We start from the raw sequence: 20,781 nt of genomic DNA, 5'->3' as shown, positions 1-20,781 counted from the left end.
AAATTCCTTGTGCTTGTAGGACTGAGTTCCCCAATTCCTTGTTGGCTGTCAGCTGGGGTTTAGTTTTTGCTTCTCAAGGCTGTGCATTCCTTCTCATGCTTTCTGGGTGGCCCTCCAGAAACAGCAAGTCAAGTTCCTCTCACACTTAGAATCTCTCCTACTACCCCTTCTGCTGCATCTCTGACTGGCTCTTCTGCCTTCCTCTTTTTCTTTTGTGGGTTCATGTGATTACATTGGGCCCACCTGGAGAATCCAGGATAATCTCTCTATTTTAAAGTCAGGTGGTTAGTAACCATAATAATATTGCAAAGTTCCTTCACAGCAGTATTTTGATTAGGTTTGATTAAATAACAGTGAATAGTGATCTTGAAGTGGAAGTTGGTATCTTTAGAATTCTGCCTACCATAGTTGGTTTGTCTATATTTGCATTATTATCACAGTCTTAATTACCATAGTTTTATAATAGTTTTTGATCTGTGGTTGTGTAAGTTGTTCAGCTCTGTTCTTCAAGATTATTTTAGGTAGCATATACATAATAGGAGTATTAAAAGAAGATTGATAATGGGGCAGAAGCAATATTCAAATAGATAATGGCCAATATTTTCCAAAACTGATGAAAAGCATCAGAGATAGATATTGCCAAATTGCCCTTCGAAATTTTTGCAACAATGTACTGCTTCATTAACAGTATATGAAAAGGCCTATTTCCTTCCACTCATGACAACACTGGCTTTTACTTTTAAAATGAATACTAATCTGATAGGTAAAATATGCAATTTCCTCACTTTGAGTTCCATTTTAAAAATTATGAATGAAATTAAGCATTTTTTTGTTTGTTTATATTAGTTTCTATTCATATAGAAACTGTTGCCAGTGGTTTTGTTTTGTTTGATTATTTATTGTCATTCAGAGAGTTTAGAAATTTATGATGTTAAACTTAGTTTACTTTTATGGGTTTTGTGTTTGGGGTCATGTTTATAAAGGTCATATTTCAAGATTAAAAAAGAATCCCTCATTTTTTTTTCCTGGATATTTTGTGGTTTCTCTTTTGTTTTGTTTAAATCTTTGACGTTAAATTTAAATTTATTTTGGGCTAAGGAATGAAGCCACTTTTTTGAGAAATCATACAAAGGTACAAAAGGCCCCTTCACTCTCCTTAGGCAACTCTTTCCCCTGACCCCTACCCTGCTCTTTTCTGGAGTATTTTCAAGGTGTGAAGAGCTTGTGAATTGGAAAATGCCCCTATCTCCAGAGCAAAGATGGGATCATGACAGAAATATTGGTATCCTGAGGGTATGATATTCTGTATTTGCTATTTTATAGCAAGTGTCACAGTTGAAGCTCATTTAGCTTTATGAGCAGAATAGGAGTTTGAACGTAGGCACACAGAATCTTAGGAATTCTCTATCTGTAGACAAGTTCTCTTGCTCAGCAGCATTGTTAAGGAATGCAGGAAGCTGGACGGCTTAGAACCATTCACAACCTAGTTGTGCATTGGGTCAGGCACACAAAAACTTCCTTACAGCCTTTTCATTTTTTGTTCAAAGGTAAAAGCTTTATTCAAATATGTTTTACTAAAAGGAACCATGTTTTAGAGATTGATCTATAGATAGGTTTGTATGAAAATGCCGCGGGGCTAGCCATGTGAAAGAAATCTTCCTCTGAGCTTTCTGATTTCAACATCAATAAAAAGAATCAAGCAATTAGATCTAATTCCATAAACCTGCTTTGGTAAAAATGTTCTCATGAGCATTGGTGGTAGAAGGATTAAAGACCTAGCTTATCCAAAGGGAAGATAAATGAGATGCTATGATAAATAACTAGCTTGCTGCTTATTGTTCAGAATGTTCTCATTTCTATTTCTGCAGTTTTCCTCTTTTGTGAAGCCTTACTAAAATATACTATCATCAGAGTTTTTAATTGTGTGCCCCTTCTGTACTTCATTTATTAGTCAGTTCACGAGAGAAGATAAACAGAATCTCAGGTGTCTAATATGTTATTAAATCATAAAATCAAAAGGTATCCTTGAGGACAGTGAGTCTAATATGTTCTCTGATTTAGTAATTTCTCTACAGCATCTGTGAGTCTTCAAAGCTCTTCTTTCAGTGACAGTAAACTCACTGCTTTGTGAGGTAGTCTGTGGTTTTACTGTACAGCTTTTATTATAGGAAATTTATTTCTTGTTTTGGCATAAATGGACGTAAATTCAGAGGAGAATAATCATGGTGGTGAAGGGACATGGAATCATATCATATAAGGAATGTCTGCATGAGCATGGGGAAGTTTCTTTGGTTGAAGAGTATACTCAGGGGAGACAGACAGCTGTCTGAGAATTTGTAAAGGACCATCCTCTGTAAGGTGGATTAAATTCAGTCTGTATGATCCTAAAGATGCTTTTGGCTTACTAAATAAATTGTTAACAAAGTTGGATAAAGATGCAATGGCTGCTTTGGGAGGTAGTGAGATCCTTAGCACCACAGGGATAAATAGGTTAGCAGACCACTTGACGGGATTACTGGAGATGATACACATTGGGACAGTTCCAACAATAGATAATGTGACTCTGAAATCTTCCATCTGTCTCTGGCCCCAGGGAATTCTCCCTGACTACTGGCCCTAGCTTGGATGCTGTATTTGTTTTCTAGGGATGTCATAACAAAGTACCACAAACTTGGTGGCTTAAACAACAGAAATTTATTGCCTCACAATTCTGGAGGCTAGAAGTCAGAAATCAAGGTGTTGATTCATTTTGTTATAAAGCAGAAACTAACATACCATTGTAAAGCAGTTATACTCTGATAAAGATGTTAAAAAAATTAAAAAATAAAAATAAAAATTTAAATTGAAAATATAAAAAAAGAAAAAAAGAAATCAAGGTGTTGGGAGAGTTGGTTCCTTCTGAGGTCCCTGAGGGAAGGATCTGCTTTAGGATTATCTCCTTGGCTTGTAGTTGGCTATCTTTATGTTCCCATGTCTTTCTCCCTGTATGTATGTCTGTCTCTACTTTTTTTTTTAAATAAAGACATCAGTCATATTGGTTTAGGGCCACTCTAATAATCTCATTTTAACTTTATTACCTCTGTACCTTATCTCCAAATAAGGTCACATTCTGATGTACTGGGGCTGGGACTTCATATGAAATTTTGGGGGACAGAACTCAATGCATGACAGATGTATAAGGGAAAGTTGGAACTATAGGATAAAGCGACTGGTGGAGCTTGTGAATTCTAGAAATTGGCCAGGTCAGTCAATATTTTGCAAAATTTCTATTGTTGTACTTACTACTGCTGTGTAACATATTACTCCCAAATTAGCAGCTTAAAATAAACATTTTATTATGCCCACAGATTCTGTGGTTCAGAAATCTGGATGAGGCATAGTTCAATGGCTTGTCTCTGCTCATACTTTGGGGCCTCGGTTGAGAAGACTTGGTGGCTAGAGATGGCTCAACGGGTGGGGACTGGAGTCACTTGGGTGTCTTCTCTTATTTCCCTGGTGGTTGACATTATTTGTCAATTGTGACATCAACAGGGGTGTCAAGTGGACCACCTCCACTTGAACTCTCCTTGTTGCCTTGGCTTCCTCAAAGTATGGCAGTCTCAGGGTAATCCCCTTTCTGTAGCATCAGGGGTCCCAAAGTCATCATCTCAGCAAACAAAGTGGGGGCTGTATTGCCTTTTCTGACCTAGTCTTGGGAGTCATGCAATGTCACTTCTGTTGTTGTTGTTGTTGTTGTTTTAACTTTTGTGTGTGTGTCTCCAAGTGTGCTGTTTCTTTTTAAATTTATTTATTTATTTATTTATGGCTGTGTTGGGTCTTCGTTTCTGTGCGAGGGCTTTCTCTAGTTGCGGCAAGCGGGGGCCACTCTTCATCGCGGTGCGCGGGCCTCTCACTATCGCGGCCTCTCTTGTTGCGGAGCACAGGCTCCAGACGCGCAGGCTCAGTAATTGTGGCTCACGGGCCTAATTGCTCCGCGGCATGTGGGATCTTTCCAGACCAGGGCTCGAACCCATGTCCCCTGCATTGGGAGGCAGATTCTCAACCACTGCGCCACCAGGGAAGCCCATGCAATGTCACTTCTGCCACATTCTATTGGTTAAAAATAGGTCACATGCCCACCCAGATTTTGAGGAGGGGATATAGGCACTATATCTTTCTTGACATGAAAATTTCTGATCATTAAAAGAAAAAAAGAACACGTATCTCTTTAAAGGAAATCTAAATTATAGGACATATTGTAAAAGACCGCATAAGGGAAAAACAAGTTTTTTGTCTTGCTTTTGGAAAGAAATAGAAAACAGATTGCATGCAGAAATGCCACTTCATCTACTGGTCATGTGTGTCTTCCCACAACATAGAATAATTTATGCTTTTAAAATTAATCCCATATTACTCAACATCCACTGGACTTCCAGGAATTACCTACCCCCCTCCAAAAAAAAAAAAAAGACCCAAAAAGTTTTAACAGAAAAGTATAAAATAAAGAAGAGCAAGTATAACCCAGTTTTGCTTTCTTCTGTTTTTATGACTTGTCCAAACAATTAACACTAGCTAATTTATTTATTTCATGAAAAGTCCTAACCCTGAGCAGGCCAGGGATTTTAGCTGGCCTTGATATAGTCACCCTATGGCCTTTGCTTTCTATGTAATTCCAGCTCTCTGTTGACTCCATAGCTCTTGTTTTACATCTGCTTCAAAACATATCATAAATCGTGTACACATTTTATCAAATAAACTGGACTCAGTAGTGTGTGAATTATTTTTATTCTTTCCTTTCAAATCTGCTTTTGGACTTACTCTTTCCTACCCTGGATGAAATATTTGGCAGGTAGAATAGCTTTCTGGTTCCTTCAATCACAAGAAAGTCTCATTTTAGCAAATAAAAATTGTTGCCAAGTATAGTATCAAAATTTAGGATTCTTATCTAATTTAGGGTTCTCCTGTCACCCAGCTTAGGCCTGACCAGGAACGGGGGAAGCATGCTCTACCTCTTTATAATTTGGTAATTCTACTTCCTCTTCCACTCCTAGGTATGATTTCCCACTTCTCTGGGGAAGAAAGATAAGAGGTAAGAAAAGTTTTACTGGACTGATATAGTTGTATCTGGCAACAAAGTGGGAGCTGCATTGCCTTCTCTAACCTAGCCTCAAAAGTCCTGCAATGTCATTTCTGCCACATCCAGCTGGTTAAAAGAGAGTCACAAGGATACCCAGGGTTAGGGGCAGGGGGCATAGATAAGACGTGTGTCAAAGATGACAGCTAGACAGTTGTTGGCTCTTATTCTCTGGGGGTGCTTTTTTTCTTGGGACCTTCCTGCTAAAGGACCTATGACTGCAGTTCCCTTTAAACAAGTAATGTTCCCATATCTGACTCTTTTTGAATCCCCCTTTAGCCATAAGCTTCCAGCAATATGTCTCCCTACTGGGGGCCTTTGGCTTCTCCAGGCTCACCTCTCACACACCAGGCTGCCTTTCTGACCCTGGATCCACATCTGGGTCCCGGGAGACAAACTCCTTTGCCTACTGTCATTGGAACTGTAAATATTGCTAATGCAGCTCTCTCTGCTATTTACAGACTAATAATAGTTACAGCCTTGCATCTTTGGACTTCCTGCAGCAGAGGCAGAGTCCAATCTCTGGTCTCCCAATCTTCAGAGGCTGTAGGCCAAGTTTTTTGAGAGGTTCAGAGAAGCTCCTGTCACCTGGATTAAGGCGAAGGAAAGTACTTTTTCCTCCCCTTCCCCATCTCCTCCCCTCCGTAGCACCCAGAACAATTTCCAAAGGCCCTCTCTTTATAGGCTTTTTCAGTTTCAATATTTACAGAAATGGACGTGGGAGTTTAAGCAATGTTGGTAGACTCAGTTTCACAGTCCTTAGGATGTATTGCTTTGGAGGTCTTGCTCCTTAATTTGGACATTGTGCTTAGACTTCAGGGCCACTGGTGAAACTCCAAGACAAAAGAGTCCTATTTTAATATCTTGTTACCCTTCAGCCAAGATTAATAAAGCAGAATGCCATTTTCCTCATAGTGGTGTTTAATAAATCCTAAAAATGATTGGTCAGACTTGCCCAAGTTTAGAGGAAGGATTTTTCAGGAGTATTTCAAAGCCAATGGAGGTCACATGGCATTTTGAGACAAGTTTGTGAGACGAAACTTATGACGGGAGCTTTGGGAGAGATTTCAAGAGGCCCGTGTTCTCTTTGTAATCCAAATCCTTGCTTGTCTCCTCTAATCTACTCTTTACAGTGTGGTGAAGGGGTCATTCTAAAGTGAAAATCTATTTGTGTAATTCCCCTTTGATGTTTTCTGTATCTCCTTAAAAATAAAGGCCAAGTTCTTTAGTTTGACGTAGAAGATTCTTCAGGATCTAGCCCGTGGCAATCTTTGAAGCCCTAGCTCTCACCAGTACACTGGAGGAAGAAAGAACCCAGGCGTGGGATAGGATGAATGAGTGATCAGAACTACCCTTCTCCTTCCCTAATCACTCAGGCCAAATATGGCAGGTGCCAGGAGGGAAAGGAACCAACACAGAGTTGGACTGAGATTGACGCTTTAAATTTTGGATTAGGTAAGGTTAGACATTAACAGCTGGATGTGACCACCAACCTATGAAATCTGCTTAAGATGTTAAAGTATAGGAAAGAGAGATTTTATAGTGCATGGTGAAAAGGAGTAAAACAAAAATTGTTTCATGTTTCTACTCCACTAATTTTAGATCATTCGATAAATAATTTTAAAAATGTAAGCATCATTTAGCAGGGACAGACCTTAGGGGAGTGGTGAATGGGAGTGTGGAAGTTGGAAGGTTTGAGTACAGGTTTATTTATAATATAATTTTACTGAGAAGTTGAAATTTGAAACCACACTGTAAATTATCTAGCAATATGGTTTTTTGAATAGACATTCTGGATTAAAGAAAAAAATTGATTTCAGAAGAGGTATATGAGGTCAAGTCCATATTATAGGATTTTTCCCATTGCTCACTAAGCTCCACCATGTTAGACTTCCTCAGTTTCTTAATGTGGCAAGTTCTTTGTTGTCCTAGGGCCTTTGCATGTGTTCTGCTTAGAAGACCGCCCCCCACCCCAAATCTTCTCCTAGCTAACCTCTGTGAATCCTTTAGCTTTCAAATAACATATTCTATTTTTAGAGAGATCTTCTCTGACTCCCTCAGTGTAAATTGGGTGCCCCCTTGTTATAATCACATATGTTCCCTCTGTCTTTTCTTTCTTTCTTTCTTTCTGGCTCACTATAATTTGTAATTATATATTTATTTTTGTGTTTATTTGTCTCATGTCTGATTTCACAACTAAATGATAAGCCTCATGAAGGTGAGACTATAATTGTTTTATTCATCACTATATAAGCAACACCTAGCAGAACGCTTGAAACAGAAAGTATTCAATGAATATTTTTTTTGAAATAGGAATAGATCAAAGTGTTTGCTTGATTATGCTAAAACTTTCACAGTATTTCTGTGACCAGGCTACTAATAGTGAGAGAGAAAGAATAATTTAGAAAATAGATGTTTGGGCAACTTCAATTTAGGTGGTGTGCAGCATAAATTAAGGGATAGAAGCACAGGCTTGAGGCAAGGGATTTAAAAAAAATTCTTCAAGTAGCCTCAATGAATAGAGCTGGATACTACTTGTGAAACAGACTTCATTTCTTATGCTCCTTGATTCTACATCTCTGAGAGGCCTTAAAGGACACTTATGAAATGACCTATTGTAAAAAAGAAAAAGCAAAGTGATTGTGGGGATAGGGATCTTTCTATTTTGTTTGAAACAAATTGTGTATGGTGGAAAACATGTAGAACTGAAATTAGGGGGGAACAACTCTAGCCTTTATAATGATTTTGAATCAAATAAATATTGACCAAGAGTGCTTTATAAATAATAGTATAGTAGCATGCTGTGGAATAAGAAGTGGTCTGTGAAAGGAAAAAAAGGCCAGAATTTGAAATCAAGAGGTTAATTTTTTTTTAATATAGAGCGTTTCTTTATCATTGTTATTAAATCCTATAATGGAATAGAAATATTTAGCATTCACACAATGATTCATAACCTTGCAATTTAGGATACACCCAAAAAGTACCACATGGGCTTATGTGAGGAAATTATTTTATAAATTTTTGGGAAGTGGGATTAGGAAGAAACGAGGGTTAGAATGAAGTTTGGTTTGTAAGGTCACAGCGAAGAAAATTTGTTTATTTCTACCCACAAGTTGAGCCAATTCCCAGATGTCAGATTACTAGCCAGGTTCCAGAGGAAACGGCTGTTGACCTTTACATCTTGTTCACTGCCACTGAAAGTTGAACTTTCAAGTTGCTTTTGGCAGAGGCATGGGGGAACTCTCCTTTGTCCCTGCTCTTTCTGTGTAATATCCAGATGGCCTCAGCCATCTATAACAGACGTGTCCTGAAGTGCCATTTCCTGGAATAACAAGCAGTATGGCTAATATCCAACTTTGAACTCTTATTCTTGCCAGGTGCTATGAGCTAAAAACTTTGATATGGATTATTTCATTTAATTCTCATTAGATATTTCTGATGTAGGTATTATTATCGTCATCTCCATTTTATAGATATAAACTGGAGGCTTAAGGAAGCTAAGCCACTTACCTAAGGCTATACAACTAATAAGTAACAGAGACAAGATCTGAAGCCAGGTAGTTTGATCCTAAACCCTGTACTGCCTCGCCTAATGGCTGGTCATCAGAGAATTCAGTCTCTGTGACGGATGTAGTGCAAGCTTAATGGATAGAATTGTAGATGAATGTTTAATTCTATGTGACCTACATTAGACTTATGCAGGTGAGAGTGGAACTGCCAAAGGTCAGGAATGTTTGGTATAAACAATCTATATTACTATATTACTATATTACTTCCCTCCTTCTCCACCTCTCATGGGGTAAAGCTTGGGAGGGGGGGAACGGTACACGCTCTTTGAGAAAAATAGAGAGTACAACGGGCTACTCTCTCACCATCTTCTCTTTGAGATCTTGCATTGGACTCAAGTCCCCTGAGAATTACTCCTGAATAAAAGACCATACTTCTTTAAGTTTTTTTTTTTTTTTTTTTTCTCTGAATCATTAATGCCGCAGGTTCTGGGAAGTCTTTGCCTACACAAGTGCTTCAGTGCCAACAGTCTTTAAGTTGAGTATAAATAATTGAGCATTTGTTTTGGAATTTGAGTACATCCCAATTTGACTTTAACTTCTTCTTATTAGAACAGGAAATCCAGAAATCCACTATTTCCATTCTTAAGATTTTTCTTTTTTGGTAGCTCTAAATATTTGAAAATGGTCATGGTGAGGATTAATTATATAAATATTTCCCCCATAATCTTTGTGAAGTGTGAACATTGAAAGAAAATTAGAGTTAAAATGAAGCAAATCATGTCATTCCAAACTGAATGAAGGACTTTTTATTTGACAATACAGAAAGTTTTTGATGAATTATTATTTTAATATGTAAAATATTAAGCACAAATGAAAAACTGAAATATTATCCATCAAATACTTGTACCCAAAGTCTCCCAAAATATCATGAGAGATAGGTTCAATTGAAGTAATCTCCACCTCAAGGATGGTGTTCAAATGTATCACTCCCCTAGGAGAGTTGCTCCACACTCCTGACCCTTGATCCCTGTTTGGGATCCCTGGCTCCAGACACCCAACACTGCTTCACCTTATTTTATTGTCTCAAAGAATGCCCTAGAATGGCTCTCTTTGCTTTCCCAAGAATCTCTGTTATCAGCCCCTCCTATTCTCGGGGTCTCTGACTCTTGGATTTTGGATTTTATTTATTTATTTATTTATTTATTTATTCATTCATTCATTCATTCATTCATTCATTCTGCACTGCATGCGGCTTGTGGGATCTTAGTTCTCTGACCAGGGATTGAACCTGGGCCCTAGGCAGTGAGAGCGCCGAGTCCTAACCACTGGACCACCAGGGAATTCCCTGGATTCTATTTAAAGTTGCTATTATTATACTGTGTAGGCCCTTACTTAAAACTGTAGACTCTCAAATTCATATACTTTCTTTTTCAGAATTAGATCCTGAGAAAAATAACAGCAGCTCCCTTCTGCTTTCATTCTTCCCCCCTTGACAAAATAGAAACCTAGAACTCTCAAAATGAAAATATTCTTTCTCATAAATTGGTTCTACTTTCCTGTTGCAACTGCCCTTGCTCAATGTCTTGTGTGTACACTTAATTCTGCTTCCCTCAGCAGGAAATTCCTGAGTAACAACTCTCAGAGAAGAATCAACTCATTGCAATTGCATCTTATCCACTGACCAGTGGCTCAGGTAAGAAGTTTTGTTTTCCTTAGTTTTCCCTGATGGGAAGTAACTTTAAACATACTTCTTGCAATGTTTGAATATAACTTTAAGCTAATGCACAAAGCTTCAAAGAAATTTCACTTTTGCTGTGGACAACTTAAGCTATGTTCATGCTCAACCTCATTCTCTCCTAGTTTTATTCTCTAGGTTTCATTTCTTAGGATAACTTAAAGGAGCCAGGGTGGACTTATCCATTGGACATAGTAGACACAGTGTATAGGGCCCATGACACGGTTAGGGGCCCACAAAAATATTTTAACTCTGTTTTAAGTTCAGTAAAAAAAAAAGAAAACATTTAATGATTAATCTAGCCTGGAGTATATGTGTCTTTATATCAAAGCAATCATAAAATATTTTATAATTTATATGTGTTTTCTGGAGGAAAGAGCCCATGAAGGCAATAGTACCTAAAGCTCACAAAAATCATAATACACACGGAAATTTGCTAGCTGCTTTACTGCAAATAAACATCTCTTAACTTACAACCATATTTGACATTCTTCAGATTTTTGTTTGTCGATTTGATGATCTGTTCCATTTCTGGCTAAATTATGCAATTTATTGGTCATAAATTAAAACTAGCGTAGCGTGTAGAATTCTGAGTAAGGACAATACATAAGCCTTCAGATATTGATCTGGTATTTTAATTTGGTTTTAGTCTTTCCTTAACACAAGTTTTTCTTGTTCTTTTTTTTTAAACAGGGTAATAAATTTACTATCATTGGCAATATGCTTTTTTTTAAACCAAAACCACGGTGCCACCTACTGGTAGTTTAAAGAACAGTTCTATATGCATAGATTAAGAGGAACTATGAGTTGAATTCTATGGCCCCGGTAATTGATAAAATGAAGACAGACAGCTCACACTACCCTTTTCTCCTCTTGATGATTCAGTGTCTCTTCACTCTGTCTCTTAAAAGTCAGGTTTCTACTGAACCATAACCTCTGAACTCCGTAATCTCTAATCTCTGAAAATCTTGATTTTTCCTTAGAGTTGTCTTTTCAGCAGCTAATTGAACTGGATGTCTTTTCAACTCCAGGTGAAAGTGATCAGTTACATTAAGGTTGCTGTTAAGCCATCTCCTTGCATAGTACCTTGTAGAGTTCAGGAAGTCTACCTCTGCCTGATCTCTCATAGGGTGATTTTCGGTCTCACTTTGTCTTTATTTCTAGAAACTGCCTTCTTTGTCTACATCTTCTGTTTTTGGAAATTCAGCTCATTTACCTAACTCCCATCTTTGTAATCTATCCCTTTCTCTGTGGAAAATTTCTGACTGACCTATTACTGGCTTTGGAATTTCTTCTTGGCTATATTTTTATCCCCTGGCTGGATATTTCCTGACATTAACTCTCAGATGCTCTATCCTCTTAAGGACCTAGAGTCTCAGGTTGGACCAGTTCTTGGTCTACCAATAGTTCCCATGCTGTCTGCTTATCGGAATGTCTGGGGGCCTTTGTTACAAGTCCAGATACCCAGGTCTTTGCCTAAGAGATTCGATTGAGTCAGTCTGTTGGAGGCTCTGGGAATCTGCATTTTGATAAATATCTTAGGAGATTTCTGGTGCAGCTGTTGTATTCGGGAACCACAAGCCCACAGGATAGTCTCGTATTTTGCTATATCTACTTGTCATTCTTCTGTATGCACTTTCCTCCCTCCTCATTCTTTCTCTTCTTGCCCCTTCCTAGCTGTAAAATTTCTTCTCATCTTTTAAATACCAGGTCAAATATTTGGGGGTCTCTCTTACCCTCCTCTTGCCTTTCCTTTTCACTGAGCAAAATTAGTCTCTCATCTGTGCCACTATTCCCCAATTAGAGCCCATATCACATTGTCAGATTCACAGCCTGAATCCAGATATTTACAACATAGTAAGATAGCAAGTTATTTTTAAAACAAGGTACATGGAGCTCCTCCTGCCTCAGAATCATCTAGGGTATGTGATCAATGAAAGATTCCTACCCCAGATTTATTGACTCAGAATCTCTGGGGGTACAGTCTGCAACCAGTAAAACAAATAGTACAGCTGAGTATCTTCTATCCATTAAAGTTTGAGAACCACTGCTCTATCAGCTGCAGAAACTCAAGACATCAGCTGAAGTGGCAATCCATCCATGAACTGCATTAATCGACAAGACATATGCCAGGAGGTCAGGAGCACTCAGAGCTTTATTGGCAGCAAGGCCAAGGGTTTGGCTTCGGTGATCAGTGTTGCAGTTAATGGTAGTGGTACAGGCGCTTCCCTTTTTTATCCCCCCTATATTGATTTGCTTTTAATCAGGCCTCCTGATAAAAAAAAAAGAAGTGAGGTAAAAGAAGATATGCTTGTGAGCAGCATCTTTTATTTTAAATTAATTAATTTATTTGTTTTTATTTTTGGCTGTGTGGGGTCTTCGTTGCCGTGCGCGGGCTTTCTCTAGTTGAGGCAAGCCAAGCGAGGGCTACTCTTCATTGCGGTGTGTGGGCTTCTCGTTGTCGTGGCTTCTCTTGTTGCAGAGCATGGGCTCTAGAGCGCAGGCTCAGCAGCTGCGGCGCGCAGGCCCAGCTGCTCCGCAGCATGTAGGATTCTCCCAGGCCAGGGATCGAACCCATGTCCCCTGCATTGGCAGGCGGATTCTTAACCACTGCGCCACCAACGAAGCCCTCAGCACCTTATTGATTTATTAAACTATAGGTCTTCTCCAAAAACCTTAAAATTCCATGGGCTTAGGGTATGTCTGAATACTAAGTTTAAGAAAATGATTTGTATAATAGTTATTCCTGTCTTTATTTCCCTCTTGTGCATTTCTTGACAAGGACTGTGTTGTTTTTTTTTTTTTCTTTATTCCTCCTTAGCCTTTTTAACCTAAAGTCTCCAGATGTTTTGTAAAACAACATTCTCATTTTTCACCTTGGGAGACTTTAGCAGGTAAATGGGATTAAATATCTTCGCATGGTTCTTTAGTAAACAATAGAGGAATCACTGTGTATTCTCTCTCCTGGACCAGTGCCCAATTGAACTCATTTTCCAATAACAGTGCAAATAATATAAACTTGTCAATTAAACACAGGCATATATTTGAAGAAGATAAAAAATAATAAAACCAGCAAAACTCAATTTGACAATTCAATTAGTCTATAATATTGATTAAATGCCTACTATGTGTCAACAGAATCACCAAGAACCCTAGTCACTTCCTTTGAGAATCTACAAACTATATAGAAAAAAATATACTCATACATAATCCTCATACAGACAGAGATGAAAAATTTCTTCATAATACTGACTTTTAAGCCAATTTTATAAGATTGGAGCAAATACTGATAGTTAGCTTCCTTCTTCCACGCACTTCCATTTCATTTCTACCACTACAGTTCAGTTCTTCTCAACGGCAGTCATCTCTCACCTGGACAAACATCTTCTAACTGGTATTTCAGCATCCAGTCCATGCTGTAGAATGTTGCCACATTATTTTTCTAAAACATTGCTTTTATCGTGTGATTCCCTGCTAAAAGCCCTACTTCAGTTTTATCGCATCACTTATTATAGGGTCAAGTTCCATTGCCCCTCTTAAATTCTGCTGACAACCTACCTTTCCAGTGTGTCTCCACTCTTCCCTGTATGAATCATATGCTCCAGATATGTGACCACATGCTTCCCTCTTCCTCTGCATCCTTCAATGTTCAAGAAGCCTAGGTCAGCACGCTTCCCTCCTCTAACATCATATTATTTTATACTTCTCTGTCTAAGCAACTTTATTTCCCTTTGTCTGGAAAGCCCTATCCTGCCATCTTCTCACCGGTAATCCTTATTCACCTTTCAGGAAACAGTTCAGATGTCAGCTTCTGACAAGTCCCCACTCCAGCCCCCTGCAGGATGCTCTCTTTTTATGTCTCATAGCACAGTGTGAGGTCTCTGCTGTCACACCTGCCACCTCACATGGAAATGATCGTTTACATGCACATCTTCCCCCACTAAATAACAGTAAATAACTCGAGGATAGAGACTTTATTCATTTTTATATCTTAACATATGGTAGTGATCAATGATTGTGTCTTTAACTGATCCGAACTAAGAGCTTCTCTAGGAAGTTCATCTCAGCCTGAACTTCCTTCTCCAAACTCCAGTAGCATTTATCTATGCCTTCTTACTTAACATACTTTTGCTAATTCCTGTATATGGACTCTTTCTGTTGGAAGTGACTGAAAATCCAACTCATATCAGCTTAAGCAAAAAAAGGGAATTTATTGGGTCATTAATCTAGAAGTCTAAATTATAGAGTTGTCTTCAGGAATAACTGGTTTCAGGAAGTCACCCGATGTCAGCAGGACCTGGCTTCTACCCTTGACTTAACTCTGCGTTCCTCTGGTAGCCGTATAGGCTCACATCCTCCCCCATCCAAGTCCAGGGGAAAAGAGCATGCCTCCCTCCTCTCCTCCCCATCATCCCTAGAAAAGCTTGGGGACTAGCTCTGATTGAACCTGTTTGGTTCAATAAGGCAGAGAAACAAAACACCACCCTTATTGCTGGTGAAAAATCATTTCAGCAATAGAAGTTTATCTTAGTGTGAGAGCAAAATTGGTTTAACAACTGAACCCGAGACTATTGCAGATTAGCCACCAGGCCATGACAATAGTAAATTGGTCCAAGCCTTTCTTGCAACCTTTTTTCCCCCTGTAAGGGCTCAGCCTGTCCCTTGGGAGGCAAAGCAGATCCTTTGTTTTCACAGACCGGCTCTTAAGAGAATACCTGGAGTTGTGGAGATGAACATGTCCAGTGTTCTCTTCCCACCTGTAACAATCAGGTAAGTCTCTTCACCTCTCCTTGGTTGGAGTGAGGAAAGGGGGAAAAGAAGGCTGGTTACAATATTTGAATGTCCTTAAGACACAAAGGAACTATCAAGAGTGAGGAGGAAGTTACTCCTTCCTAATGGTGTCCATCCCTGAAACATTCTCTGCGTCCAGAAGACAGCGGAGTGGCCTGTCTGAGTCACGTGGACACCCCCAAAGGTGATGTGGAGTCTACACCACTTGCATTCCACAGACTGACAAGAACTTGCTGCAAAACAAAATCCAGATGCAAATACTGCAAACGAGCAAACTGAGCCTGAAGGCAGAAACAACAAACTTGTACTACATAATTTATGTTGGTTGTTTTTATAAGGTAAGCACCCTGAGTTTTCTCATTTGTGAAATGGGAAGAATAATAATATCTATTCAAGTGTTATTATGAGGATTTGGTGAGGCAATGTGTGTAAAAGTACTATGGTGGTCCCATGGAGCTCGGTGGAAGTGAGCCCTTTGACCCTAAGTCGTATAAAATTATGATTTATTGAGAAAAATGCAAAGAACACATGCTCAGAAAAAAAACAAACAACAAACCAAAACCAAAACAAAACAAAACAGGAGTTATCAGCTGGGTATGCTTAGTGAGCCTAACTTCCCAGTTCCTTAGGGTCAAATGTGGGGTTATTTGGCCATGCCCTCCAGGAAGAGACCCAGCCAGGTTGGAGGAAATGCCAGAGGCAGTGTCTTATACTCAACAAAATCTCCTAAAATTCCAGCATAATTGCTTTGGATCGTTGTAAACATAGCCTTTAGAAAGCTTAGTCTAGAAATTATGAATAATAAAAATTTATAAGCATATGCCTATATGCCTTTAGAAAGTTATGTGACCTGGATCTAGCATCATATATTCTGGTAAAATTTGGACTAAACTACTAATGCTTAGTCCACAGATTCTATGTAATAATAACCATGCATTCTTTGGTATATGTTTTTTCCAACACCACCAAGTAATTAATTCAACTCTGACACCATCTACCTGGAGATAGCATCCAATCCCACAGGTTAAGGGCTCAATCTCACAAGACTGCCCACTGCTTCCACTTCAGATGCCAATCACAAGTTCAAGTTTTCACCTGTGCTTCTGATCGACCAGCTATAGATCTGACGTTCCCATGACACACTCCTTGAGTTCTATTAATAGGCTAGAGTGGCTCACAGAACTCAGAGAAACCTTTTACTACTATATTACCAGTTTATTATAATAGGACATAACTCAGGGATAGCCAGATAGAAGAGATGTATAGGGCAAGGTATGTGGGAAGGGGCGTGGAACTTCCACGCTCTGTGGGTTTGCTATTCTCCCCAAATCTCTACATGCTTACCAACCCAGAATCTCTCTGAACCCAGTCCTATTGTGTTTTTATGGAGTCTTCATTACATAGGCACGATTGATCAAATCATTGGTGTTGGCAGTTGATTCAACCTCCAGCCCTTCTCCCCTTTAAGGTCAGGGGGTGGGACTGAAAGTTCCAACCCTCTGATCACATGGCTGGTTCTCCTGACAACCGGCCCTCATCCTTAGGTGCTTTCCAAAAGCCACCTCATTAACATAAATTCAGGTGTGGTTAAAAGGGGTTTGTTGTGAATATCAAAACACTTTTATGACTTTTATCATTTGGGAAATTCCAAGAGTTTTAGGAGTTCTATGCCAGAAACAGAAACAAAGATCAAATACATATTTCTTATTATAAATCACAATATTATACGTCCCATATGCCCAGTTGTGTTTATGCAAGAATGTGAAGGTAGTCCAAAGATGCAAAGTGACAGGAAGAGAACTCTGTGATCCCCATCCAGGAAGTGCCAAACTATTATCTCAGTGTGGCTTTCCCTGAAGTATGACCCTGATGAAAGGGAAAGGTAATGCAAGATTTTGACCTCATCAGAAGTAATGTTGAAAAAATGCCAATTTCAATTACAGCTCCTGAGAATGCCTAGGGCTGGCTGCTCTCTCATACTGCTAGTAGAAGCATAACTTGATTTAACCATTCTAAAGGGTGATTTTACAATACATATCAAAAGCTATAAGTGTCATACCTTTCAAACAAAAATTCCATTTCTAAGAATTTATCCTAAGGATGTGTATAGATATCTTTTGTGGTATCTGCCCAACCCATGCCCTCCTTCTCTGGACACTGGGGGAAGACCCCATGTCATAGTGCTTGAGGAGAGAAAGTCAATACGTACAAGGATGAGAAGAATTAAGCAAAGAGGACTTCCAGGCTAAGAACACATACTCTCTGCTTCAAAGAGCAATGATAGATAATCTTTATAAGGAGATATCTGTGAGGACCTTACCAACTCAAAAACAAGGTAAACACCTCCATGGACCACAAATGGAAAACCATAGTAGTGAACAGGGATGAAGTCAAGAGCCTGCCAGACATTAGATGCCAATGTGGACACAAAGACAGCAGAAGTTGACTGAGGTTATGGAGGAGACACAGACCCCTGTCACTGCCCCACCACTCATACTGAAGAAGGCTCCTTTTGCAGAGAGAATGTAGCAGTCATTCCACAGGGACAGAGCCCTCAAGTGATAGAGACAGATGGGTTGGAAGTATTAAGTAGCCATTTCTGGAGCTGATAAACAGTGAATGAATAAGACTTCAGGGCCTCTTGGCCCTGAAGTGAGAAACAGGACTCCCATTGCAAACACATGAAATAAGAATACACATGAGAAAAAGAGACATAAGTATAGGATACAGGACAGGCAAGGAAAGTAGCCTACTCACATTAGTTACATGACATCTAGAAGTTTCTTAGAAGGAATTGGAGATTGCTATTAGAACCTACTGTGTATCTTTTATACATTATTTAAGATGAACATCAATTGTAAATTCTCTCTCTCAGACACATGTGTAGAGGCAGAGAAAATGGGTATCCTCTGAAAGAAGCAATGAGATGGCAATTTCTGGTGATTTTACAGCACCTCCTGTACCGGTTCCTCATGAGACTGAATACATGAGCTTGTGGGTTTTGTGCAGTAATGCTGGATCCTTATATTAAGTTGCACTTCTCTACTTAATCAGATCTGAGTGACTTTTTGTTCATTACAACAAACAAAACCTTGGCTAAAGCAGAAAATCTGGACCCAGATTTTATATATGCATGTGTTTCGTGAGGAAGTATGTTTAACAGTGGAAAACTGGAAACGATCTAAATGTACCAAATAGGGAAAGGTTAAGTAAGTGATGGTGCGTTCATACACTGGAATGGCAGGCAGCCATTAAAAAGCATATTTTCAGAGACATTAAAGATTGGGCAAAGGTACATGACATGTTATTTGATGAAGCAGTCCCAAGTTTTTTTAAACCAATTACTTACTTACTTAATTATTTTTGGCTGCGTTGGGTCTTTGTTGCTGTGTGCGGGCTTTCTCTAGTTGTGGCGAGCGGGGGCTACTCTTCGTTGCGGTGCATGGGCTTCTCATTGCAGTGGCTTCTCTTGTTGCAGAGCATGGGCTCTAGGCCCGTGGGCTTCAGTAGCTGTGGCATGAGGGCTCAGTAGTTGTGGCTTGCGGGCTCTAGACCGCAGACTCAGTAGTTGTGGCGCACGGGCTTAGTTGTTCTGCGGCATGTGGGATCTTCCCGGACCAGGGCTCAAACCCGTGTCCCCTGCATTGGCAGGCAGATTCTTAACCACTGCGCCACCAAGGAAGTCCCCAGTGCCAAGTTTTTCCTCGTCATCTCTTTCTCTGACATCCTGCCTCCTCTGAGATTGTAATTTCTATTATGTCTCACTTCTTGCCATTTCCCTTGATTTTCTTTCTTAAAACACAACTCATATAAACATTCATATAGATGTGACTTTATTAAACACTCAGGGGTATAAATGGCAAGGGGTTTGCATCATGGGCCAGCAGGACACACCGTGGCAACAATGTTAGGACCAAATAATAGACACTCTTATTCTTAAATGTGTTTCGGGAATTCCCAGTGCTAGGAAGTTCTCATTGGTATTGCTCTCCCAGGTCCAGGTCCTAGCCTTCTCCTGTCCTGATGGAACCTTTCTCTTCCTCACCAGCCTCCTTTCCTTTCTCCTCCTCTTGGCTCCTTCACTCTTCTCTTAAGCTCCTGCATGGCCCAGGGAATCTCAAAATCCTTTTACTTATTATGCAAAGCGATCTAATTTAATCATTTTTCTGCTTTCCATACTATGCCCTGGGGCCCATCACTTCACAATAAAAGAATCCATTAAGGAACAAAATGAAAAGTTCTCTTCAAGAAAACCTCTGCTTCCATCTTTTAAATAACATCTCTTTGTTCTCTTTATTATATCTATACCTCCCACTGCCCCACTCCCCCACTCCCCGAAAGAAGACTGGGAAGATATATAAGAAAAATAAAACAGGGTTTATCTCTGAGTGATGAGAACTATTTTTCCTCTCTATTCTTTTTATATCTTTAAACTTCTACAGTGTACATATAGCTTTTAAAAATGAAAACAGAAAAGGTATGAAAATTACAATTCTGGAAGTGTATTAATCAGGATAGGCAAACTGCTGAAAAAAGCCTCAAAAATTTTAGGAGCTTACACCCATATGAAATTATTTGTTGCTCACATAATAGTTCTACTTGGGTATTCCTGGTCTCCTTCACATGGTGACTTGGGATGCTAGGCTTTCTCTATCGGGTGGCTCTGCCATTTTCTAGTCTTAGATCCCTCTATTGGATCTACTGAATCTAGCCAGCAAACAAGAGGTGAAATAGTGGTAGAAGATTGGCAGGAACTTATCTTGAGGGGCCAGGCCCTGAAGGGGCATATGTCACTTCTACTTATATAAGGCTGGGAAATGAAATCTAGCTGTGTGGTCAGAAGGCAGAAGAAATGGGGTTTAGTGAACAGATACACAGATAGCATGCTGGAGAGGAAATACTGGCTTTGGACACACACCTAGATTTAAATCTCAGCTTCTCTGGTAAAGTAATAGACTACTTTTTAGAGTTCAAATAATCAACATTTAACAAAAATTAATTGGGATCTGTTAGTATTTCATACTGTTTTAGGTGCAGATAATACAGAGACAAAAATTAGCCCATGTTTCTTCTTTTATGAGCATAAGAACATTTCAATGTAGTGGAATAAATGGAACAATAGATGTCTGTGTCAGGACACCCCTGTAACACAGGGGTGTGTGTGATCAATCCAATGAGAGGTAGGAGTGAGGAGCCTGAAAAGCTTCTCAGAGGAGGTTCCTTACTAACCTGGACTTGAAGGTGCTCACCAGGAGAGTAGTGTTTGAGGAAGGGCATTTCTTCCTAGGGAAATGCATGTACAAGTCATGGGAGGTGAAAAAGATCATGCTCGGGAACCTTCTCATAAAATAGAAATCAAAGGAAGAGTCATAAAAAATTCTGCTGTATGTGTGAGTCAGCCAAATCCCAAATAATAAACACCCTGGAAAGTTCATCTTTGAGGAGATGAATCATTTCTCCTCTCAGGTCATGGGAATGATAAGCATTCAGGGGAGGAGGAAACATGGTCACAAATGAGGCCAAGGGTCACTGAGAACACATTCCCTTCCTGAATCAGTTACTACGCTGTCCTCTCATACCTTAATAATGTTGGGACCTAACCAAGAAGTGTCATCAAGATTTTTTGTTTTGTT

The 20,781-nt window shown here is 39.4% G+C and overlaps 1 protein-coding gene across 1 annotated transcript in view; it reads left to right on the top strand.

The window, feature by feature from the left end:
- LOC309661338 (uncharacterized protein) overlaps positions 1-20,781 on the top strand; it is a gene marked incomplete at its 5' end in the record, with an annotated part of 709,907 nt that overhangs the window by 151,036 nt on the left and 538,090 nt on the right. The window contains 3 exons of the mRNA XM_082463079.1: positions 5,031-5,068; positions 10,237-10,315; positions 15,053-15,486. The remainder of the gene's footprint in view (positions 1-5,030; positions 5,069-10,236; positions 10,316-15,052; positions 15,487-20,781) is intronic.

This window comes from Balaenoptera physalus, assembly GCF_965194825.1.
Source record: "Balaenoptera physalus genome assembly, chromosome: 5".
Classification (NCBI taxonomy): domain Eukaryota; kingdom Metazoa; phylum Chordata; class Mammalia; order Artiodactyla; family Balaenopteridae; genus Balaenoptera; species Balaenoptera physalus.
Note: the sequence above shows the minus strand (reverse complement) of the source record. Positions and strands in the feature narration are given on the sequence as shown.